This window comes from Tetrao urogallus, assembly GCF_951394365.1.
Source record: "Tetrao urogallus genome assembly, chromosome: 2".
NCBI lineage: Eukaryota > Metazoa > Chordata > Aves > Galliformes > Phasianidae > Tetrao > Tetrao urogallus.
This window is the reverse complement of record NC_136814.1, coordinates 84,773,228-84,782,530: the sequence shown is the minus strand read 5'-3', so window position 1 is coordinate 84,782,530 and position 9,303 is coordinate 84,773,228.

The window sequence follows — 9,303 nt, the reverse complement described above, 5'->3', positions numbered from 1 at the left end:
TATGACATTTCTGGCTGGAAAGCACTAAAATGTGAATTCAGTGATCTAATATCTTATATGATACATTATAGAGTGTTTTATTTGTTTATTTCAAATCTTGGAGAAAATGAACCTGTTATAAAAATATTATTTTTTATATTTTTATTGAGTAGTTCCTTTCTGCCCTTATTTAAGGTGAAACCTTAATTTATATGTACATTTTGTAGGAAATTGGCATTAATTAAAGTACAATAAGATTTGGAAGTAAGTTTTTCAGTGGGTTATGGTTCAGTGCCTCAGAAGTATAATGACATGTGAGTAAGTACTGAAGTGCTTAAAATACACAATGACTTTTTAAGACCATGTGCTCCAAATGTCTCAAAAACATTTGTATAGAATTTGCACTTCCTACTCTATTGAATGCCTTTGTTAGAAATGTGCAATGTAGGAATTGATCCCACCAGGATAAATGATTTCCACCAAATCAAATAATGGACTGACATCAACTAAAATCAGAATTTTCTCCACTTACTGCTTTGTCAAAGTACTCTTTTTATCACTTGGATAAATGTGCGGGTAGGAAAGTTGTCAGTAGCAAAGTGGGGTGGGGGTTAACAACTGAGATGATGTAAAATATCATCTGGAATATGATCTTCTGATGAAAAGAATCAGTGGCTATCAATATCACAGAATCACAGAATCACAGAATTGTAGGGGTTGGAAGGGACCTCCAGAGATCATCGAGTCCAACCCCCCTGCCAATGCAGGTTCCCTACACCAGGTCGCACAGGTAGGCATATTATAATATATAATATAATATAATATAATTGCTTGTACTTGAAATCACCTTGAAATCATTGCATACAGTCTGAGGGCTAGGTACAGACAATGTTAGAAAAGCAGTATTTGCGTTATTACTTATTTATCAGTTAGATAATTTCTTCAAGTCAATCACTTTCTTGTTTTACTCTTCCATTCTACTGTTTTTTATTTTTCTGCTTTAATCTTCAGCAAGTGGGGTTATTCTTGAGGTTATTTTTCCAGAGATGCATGACTTGACATTTTCATTTCTTGAACTTCATGAGATTTCTACTGTCCCATTTTTTGACAAGATCCCTCTAAATGGCAGAGCATACATCTTGTGTATCAACTACTCCTCCTAGTTCTGTGTCACCAACTTCTCATCACGCAGGTCACTAAGCGTTAAGCAATACTGACCTCATCATCAACCCCTCGAGTATTCCACTAGTGAGTAGCCTCTGGTTGGACTTCGTGTCTTCAACTGTGATCACAAACTTTTTAGGCCTGGAAGTTCAGTCAGTTATCAATCCACCTGTCAACTTACCTAGCCCGTATTTCTGAGTTTGCCTACTTTTTAAAACAGTTAGTTACATGGTCATGTAAAATGCTGCCATCAGGTTTTTCAGATTTCAAAGTTTAAATAATGTTTGGAAAACAGATTACACCAAATTTCTAAGATGGTAAGCTTCCTCCAAATTTGAGCATGTTCACTCACTTAATAGATAATTCATGTTACATATACAGAAGGCCTTCAACTATGATGTATACAGAAGTGGCAACAAAGGTAGATCCAGGCAGGACACACTGGTCTGAGATATAGGCTGAGAAAAAATCTCTTCGACCTTAAGAAATTTAGCTGAAAAGAGCTATGAAGTGATCATGTGATCTGAGAGAGTGATCCAAAAGCCAATACATAGATTTGAAGCAGTTCCTCACAATGTCAAACATAAGTAGAAAGCCAGAATCAAACCTCCTGACACTTAAAGATATGTATTAAATTTAAAAACAAATGAAAGGAATCAATCAGCTAAACAGCATCAATTTCTGTAAAGGCATCTACATTTATTAATTTTCTGAAGGTTCTCACTACTCAAAAATGTAATGTCTGTCATTCAGTAGGAACAATCCAATGACCTTGGATCTATAATGAAACACAAACATATTTTCCCGACTGACTTTCTTTTTTAATATCTGGCTTCAACCCTCACTAGTTTACAAATAAAGCCAGTTCTCTGTGCCCCATGTGATGCTCTGACCTGTTGATTAGCTGGCTGCATAGGAGTATCATGCTTTATAAAACCAATACATACTAGCACATTGTTTTCTTTGGGCTTAGTTTCACAATTTTTACCCAGTTTTAAGCTGTGTTATGCCCTCACAAACAAATTTCAGTAGAAATTTAGAACTTCAGTTTCAAATGCTGTCAAACATTTTGAAAGCAAATAGTGAACCTGTCAGTTAAGCTTGCTGTGAAATTCTTTGTACTACCAGAAATGTACCTGAGCATTTGAATAATCTTTGTGACTGAAGTATTCAATAGTTAGAAAAATTGCCACAAATTCAGATAATTACAAATTGAAAAGATTTCTAAAAACAATTGCCTTTGATAACTAAGCTTTTCATTATAAGTACAGGAAAATTTTCCAAAATGCTGTGGATACACAGTAAGTGTAGGCACAAAGAAGTCACAGTCTGACAGACCACCTTTCTTTGTAGAAAGGAAAATAAGAATTATTCTGTTTTCTCATTGAGAATGTGGGGGTTTAGTCTGTACCAGGGATTAAAGTGCCCGAAGAATTAAAACGTACAACGCAGGTCTCATGTGAGCTAAATGAAAATAATATACCAGAAGAATCAGTGATGTGTTTGATTAAGTTGGTTGCATCAAGGACACACTTCACATTTGTTTAAACTACAAGGTAACCCCACTCTATCCATGAAAATTCTTTTGGTAGTGTGAAAGCCTGTTCTGCAGAAAATAGGATGCATGGTAAATTTGTAAGTTGTTAATTCATTTAGTGAACTACCTGGCTGGTGGTAGCCAAAGGTGGCTCATGTGTATAGGATGTAGGAAGAGGAGATTATCTTATAGCATGCCAGGAAATAAACAAAATTTGGTAATCACTAAGTGGAAATAATAAGTAGAAGAACACTGGCAGTAAAATGTCAATTTTCTAAATGTGTGCATTTTTGTCAATACATACTCTCGGAAAAAAAACAACTTCCACGTAATATGTCAGTTAACAAATATTGTTTCTGTGGTTAGTTTAAATCCAGCAAGGGCTTATCATGAGCACCTACAGGAAGATTAAAGGAAATAGTAGTCAGTTACAAAAGTAAGTCTGGACAGATAAAGAAGGAAGGCAATGCAGTCCAAGAAGGCAAACTTCAAAATCTTTGCTCAGCTGCCATCCAAATTTATAAGTGCTTTATTTCTCATTGTCAAATATTTAAAGATGTTAAATGATTTGCTGTTTCTTTTAGGACTGTTCCCAGTCTATTAGCCAATGACTATTTCATAGTTTGGAGCAGAGACAAAGACTGTGACATGATGATCTGTTTGCCTACTTAGTCATTTAATCTCTTCTCTCTTCAGTGCATCTACATTCCCCAGTTGCTTATCTTACTGGAGTGTATGGTTAAGCAAATTTAAGCTGCATAACAGAAGCTGGGAGAGAGGAGTGAGAAAGTGGGAAAAAAAAGCCCTGCAGCCACAAAGGTCAGAGCAGAAGGAGGGAAAGATATGCTCCAGGCTCAGAGCAGAAGCATGGGCCCAGGAGAGGCCCAGGGTGGAGCAGGCTGTCCCCCTGCAGCCCATGGGCACTGAGCAGAACATATCTCCATGTGCAGCCCATGGAGGAGACCATATCTGATCTCCACCTGGCTCACAGCATTTTTTCATATTTTTCATTTCAAGGCAAAATTAAAAGTGATCTAGGACTGTTTCCGTAATAAGGAATTTTAAGAAGAAATTTAGAAAGGTGTCGCTGGTTACCTTTAGCTGATACTTCAGAACGGAAGATGCAACACTGCAACTGTCTAGGTTGGTTACAGTTGCAATCAATTTTCTTTTGATCTGCATGTCATAAAGGGACAATTACAGTCTTTTGGATTAGCCTGCTAGGATTGTAAGAAATCTTAGATTGCAATGACATTATTGCTAGATTTATTTAGTGGATAAAGGTTTCTTTAGACCTGACCCCTGAGAAAATATTAGACTGTGTAGAAATACCCAGTGTCCCCTAGTCAGCATATTCAGTTTTGTTGACTAGATATAGGTGCTGGTGCATATTGCTTCCAATTTTCAGCAGTTTCTTGATCCATGGGTTAGCACTTCTTGATTTATCTTAAAGCAGCAATGCTCTCCATGATAGAGTATAGCATAGAATGTGTGTAGTATAGTATATAGTAAATAGATATCATCAGTCCAAGTTTTGATGCACATGTCTAAGCTTATCTGAAATACATGAGGACAAGAATACATGCTGTGAGGTCTGGCACACAACAGGGAGAGAACTGCTACAACATTCAGCTGACACTGCTAACAATAAAGCTGTGTTAGCACAAGTCTTGTGTTGATAAACTCTAGTAATAAATCTTATGAGGAGTTTGATTAAGTGAAAGAAAAGCATAAACAAAGTAAAGGATGTTGTGTCAGTGCCAGGACCTAAAGATTTCAGGCATTACCAATTTCTTCTGCTGGCTTTCTGCAGTTATTTCTAGAACTCTCCACTTAATTCTGCAGCATTTGAGACCTTTAAATAAAGTTAAAACTTAACCCAGACCTCTTAAACTCAAGCTGAATTTAATTTTCAGGAACGCAGCTATTTTTAGGAATAACGCATAGTTGTAAAAGGAGAAAAAGCATCTGTAGGGTAGATTTGGGGCAGAATTTTTTAAATAATTGTGGGCCATGGCACAAGAGAAGATAGATATAGGACTGCTTTTGTTCATATTAGGAGCTTAGGGACTCCAGCTTCTTGAGACTGCCTTCTACTCTTCTGATTTTCAGAGGTTATTTCCACTTGAGTTGCCCATTTAATAGTTCACCTTCTCAAGCATTTTCTATCACAACATTTCTACTCAAAGTTAGCCATATTGAAGTAATGTAATAATACACAATTGGCTATTACTATTATTTAACTTTCTGTGGAAGTTTCCATTCTGTTCTCTCCCCTCTTCTCGTCTCCTGAAAAAGGCTGTGAAGTTCTCCTGAACTGCTTTTTGCGTAGAAAACGTTTTTATCTTCTACTATTCAGGCTTTTCATTTTCCAAAAAAACTGAAAGTATATTCTACTTTCTAAATGTTTGCAAGTAAATTTTCCTGCAGAGACAGAGGGTTTGGCAGGAAAATTCTAAAGCTTCAGATTATTTAATAATCACAAAGAGAGAATTATACTATAAATTCTTTTCTCAAGTTGTGTTAGCTGCTTGAAAAATTGAGAAGTGAACAGAAAGTACTAACTTTGGGGTTAGATGAGAATTTTTTAATTCCTGAAATAAAGGACAAAACAAGGGGATGACAACATCGATCAGAAAACACAGCCACTGTGCATAAACCACTGCTGTCCCTGAGTCAAGACAATGGAGATTTAACATTTTTTTCTCAGTTAAATTTCATTTGAAAGTTTAAGGGTTTATGACATCTGCTTCTTTTTCCCCCAAGCTCATTTGCAAGTATGTCTAAACAAATCATAGTCACCTCTTCAGATTACAGCTAGTTGTTTACAGATTGCAGAAATGTGAGGAGGAAACTGGGTAACTTTCAGGGGGTGCTGATTGACATACAGTTGAGCATGAGCCAGTAGTGTGCCCAGGTGGACAAGAAAGCCAAAGGCATCCTGGCTTGTATCAGAAATAGTGTTGCCAGCAGGAGCAGGTAGGCGGTCACCCCCTGTACTCAGCTCTGATGAGGCTACGTCTCAAGTACTTTGTTCAGTTTTGGGACCCTCACTGCAAGAAAGACATTGAGGCCATGGAGCCCTTTTAGAGAAGGGCAATTAGTCTGGTGAGGGATCTGGGGTACAAGTCTTACGGGGAGCAGCTGAAGGAGCTGGGATTATTTAGTCTGGAGAGGCTCAGGGAAGACCTTACTGTGCTCTACAACTACATGAAAGGAGGTTTGTGGCAAGGTGGCATTGGCCTCTTTTTCTGCTGAATGTTTAGATGTTGTTCTAGAAGACGTGGTTTAGTGGGTAAATATTAGAGGTAGGTGGATGGTTGGACTGGATGACCTTGGAGGTCTTTTCCAACTTTGGTAAGTCCGTGATTCTATGATTCAATGTTGTCTTCATGTCATAGTGTGGAAGAAATTACACTTCTAGCCAAAATTCCACTATTGCTTAGTTATCACACAATGCAATGTGAAGGACAGTGTCATGGTTTTGTGATTTTTGGTTTTCTGTATTCCACACCATAACATCATGTAGTGTATTGGGAGTTCAAGTGTTAATGCTCCAGTTCCAGGTACCTATCCCTCTAAGACACAGAAGTCATGGGATCTGGCCCCTCCTCTCTCTTGCTCACTCTTGTTGCTTTGCAGGGGTGTGTGAGAGAGTTCTTCCTAGCTGTCCCAAGCTTTCAGGTTTGCTCAGACTCAGAAACTCTCTCTCTCTCTCTCTCTCTCTCCTATTTTATTGGATTTATTAGTCTCAGTTGCAATTAGATTGTATTATATTGCTTTATCTTGCAGAAGAAGAAGGATAAAAATGGGACCTACAATCATGAGGTTGAGATTTTCTGGCAACAGACTCCTCATGGAGAAGAGGCTTCTGCCATGAGAAGCCTCACTACCTGCCTCTCTCCCTCCTGGACTTGCTCTGCGCTCTACCACGATGCTGAAGAACAAAGGTGTCTGCCATCAGATTCCTCACTACAGAATTCCTGCATGCTGATGAACTCTCCTGGGCCTGCTACCTGAATCCTGCTGCTTCCTCCCAGATTGGCTCTGCGACTGCCTCCTGCTACCTGCTTGCTGCCCAAGGCCGGCCACGCTGCTGCTTTCCCCCCCAGCTGCTTGGACCTTCAAACGCCGTGCAACAGGACCACTGCTGGATCCTGGTGGTGACTCTCCCCGCTTTACGCAATTCCTGCTTCTTTCCTATCTTTCCTATCGCCCTCCTTCCCTTCCCCATCTCCCTGATTAGGATTTATAATAAACTGGTTGCACCAACATTTGAACCGTTGTTTCTTAATCTCAAACTGGGTATAATGTTTTCAGTCCCGATTTTGTCCCTCCGTCCTTGCACTGCTACTTTGTATAATCCTTAATTGTGTTACATACACATGTTGCATAACCAACTTTATTTATTCTGTATGAATGATATTTGCACTGTTACTTCCACAATAATTAGTATTTAAACTATAGCATGCAGTAGTTAGGGGAATTTTCTAGCTATCTTTTGTTTGATACTTTTGTGTTAACTCTCAGTTATGTGTCTTTCAATCTCTTTGTAATGAGTAGATGAAATCCTAAATTATATATATTTAGTATAACAGAATAGAGATAGATGAATTCTAGGTTCTAAACAATATTTTTCTTTAATCCAGTGACTTAAATAAATTTTAAAAACCCACAAAATACTAAGCCATGTTTTTAGGTGAACTCCAGGATGGGAAGAACTGTAGAAAAGTCTAAGAAGATCTCTTTTCTTTTTACAGAACAGCACATTCTGAGACAGTCATAATGATTTATTTGATGAAAATGATGCATTTTTGTAAAGATCAGGAATAGCTATATACGTTTTTAAAATATTCTAAGTTGTCTGCTTGCAAAAGAATGGTGATAAGAATGTTCTGTTTCTTAGGGGAAGAAAAAATATAATGCAGTTATTAAAAGTAAGAAAAGAGACTCTAAATAAAGCAAGAAGGTCATATTTAATAACAGACTTAATGGAACATAAAACACCAAGAGCAAAGGCTCAATGGTTATGAGAGCAAAATGAATATATTGGCATAAGTTTTACTCCAGTATTAGATTTAGTGTGATGGATTTTAAGGAAACATAAAAAGTCAAGAATAAAATTAGAAATCTGAAACTGATAATCAGGGCTACATTCTACTCTTAAGCTTAAATGCACAACTCAGATGTAGAATCATAGAATGGTTTAGGTTGTATGATCAACTAGTTCTAACCCCCTTAATGGGCAGCAATACCTTCCACTAGATCTGGTTTCTCAGAGCCCCATCCAACCTGGCCTTGAATATCTCCAGGGATGGAAATGCAAGGCTTTCCTGGGCAATATATTCCAATGCCTCAGGGCTCTCTGACTAAAGAATTTCTTCCTAGTATCTCTTCTAAACCTACCCTTTTAAGTTTAAAGCCACTACACTTTGTCCTACAAACTCCATACAGGCGAACAAATTTAAAAAAAACCCTTATTTGTTTGTATGGAAGATATTCCTCATATCACAGCATAGAAAAATGGTGAAGAATGCAAGAAAAGGGGAAAAATGTATAGGTCCTCTCCTCTCCATCATTTCAGCATTAAAGAATAAGTTTAAATGAACCAGAGAGTTTCACATGTACAAATTTGAGACAATTCTTTAGACTTGAATTCAAGGTCATCCCTAAACTTAAAGTACTAAGTTCAGTGGGTGCATTTGGGAGGGAGAATACTGTAGCTTTTTGGAATTGCAATTTCCAAAATGAAACACAGTTCAATTTCTGGCTTTTTTTCACACTAGCACAGAAGCTTTGTTGATTTTATTGTTGCTATTTTTTTTTAAGGAAATACACAAATTATTGAAGAACAAGTGAAAATATCCTTTGATTAAATTATATACCATCACTTTTCTGGATATTGTCACAAATAGTGAATGGTCTGTAGTTACATTACTTTCCACACAATAGCAGTGTATCAAACTTCACAGGAACAGCAGCACGACAAGAACAACTGTAAGTCAGAAAAAGAAATCACTGAAAAGAGGATGCTGGAAAACAGGTGATAATGCTAACAATACTAACAATACTAAATACTAAAATATTAACAATAACAGCTGTTTGGACAATAAGAGCATATTACTGAACATACTATTGTCTTATGAATTTCCAAATACTTAACACTCCCAGAGTTCTGTTAACTTGGAAAGGTCCGTGTTTTGGAAGAGGGGGAACTGTAAAGTTGACCTCTATGAGAAGAGCCCAGCAGTTCCTTTATGTCAGATCAGAGCCATTTTAAAAGAACTAAAGAGAAATTTGACCTTCTGCTGAATAGTAAGAGCACTATTTTCTTCTGTGACTTGGCTCAGCATATCCTAAGCTATACTCTTGGTTTTAATTTTTGATTGAATACCTTTGTAATGACAAATTAGACACAGTTATAAGTATTGAGAGAAATGAGATTTAACTAAATACTTCCTAAGTGAGAGGAAACAGCAATTAAAAGCATCAAAGATTTATTTTTTTATTATTCGCAGCAAGGAACATGTACATAACTTTGGATATACATCAGAAGTTGATGTTTAAGAAAGAATAAGGGCACCTACATGTAATTGCTGTCTAGATATGTATATTTAACTGAA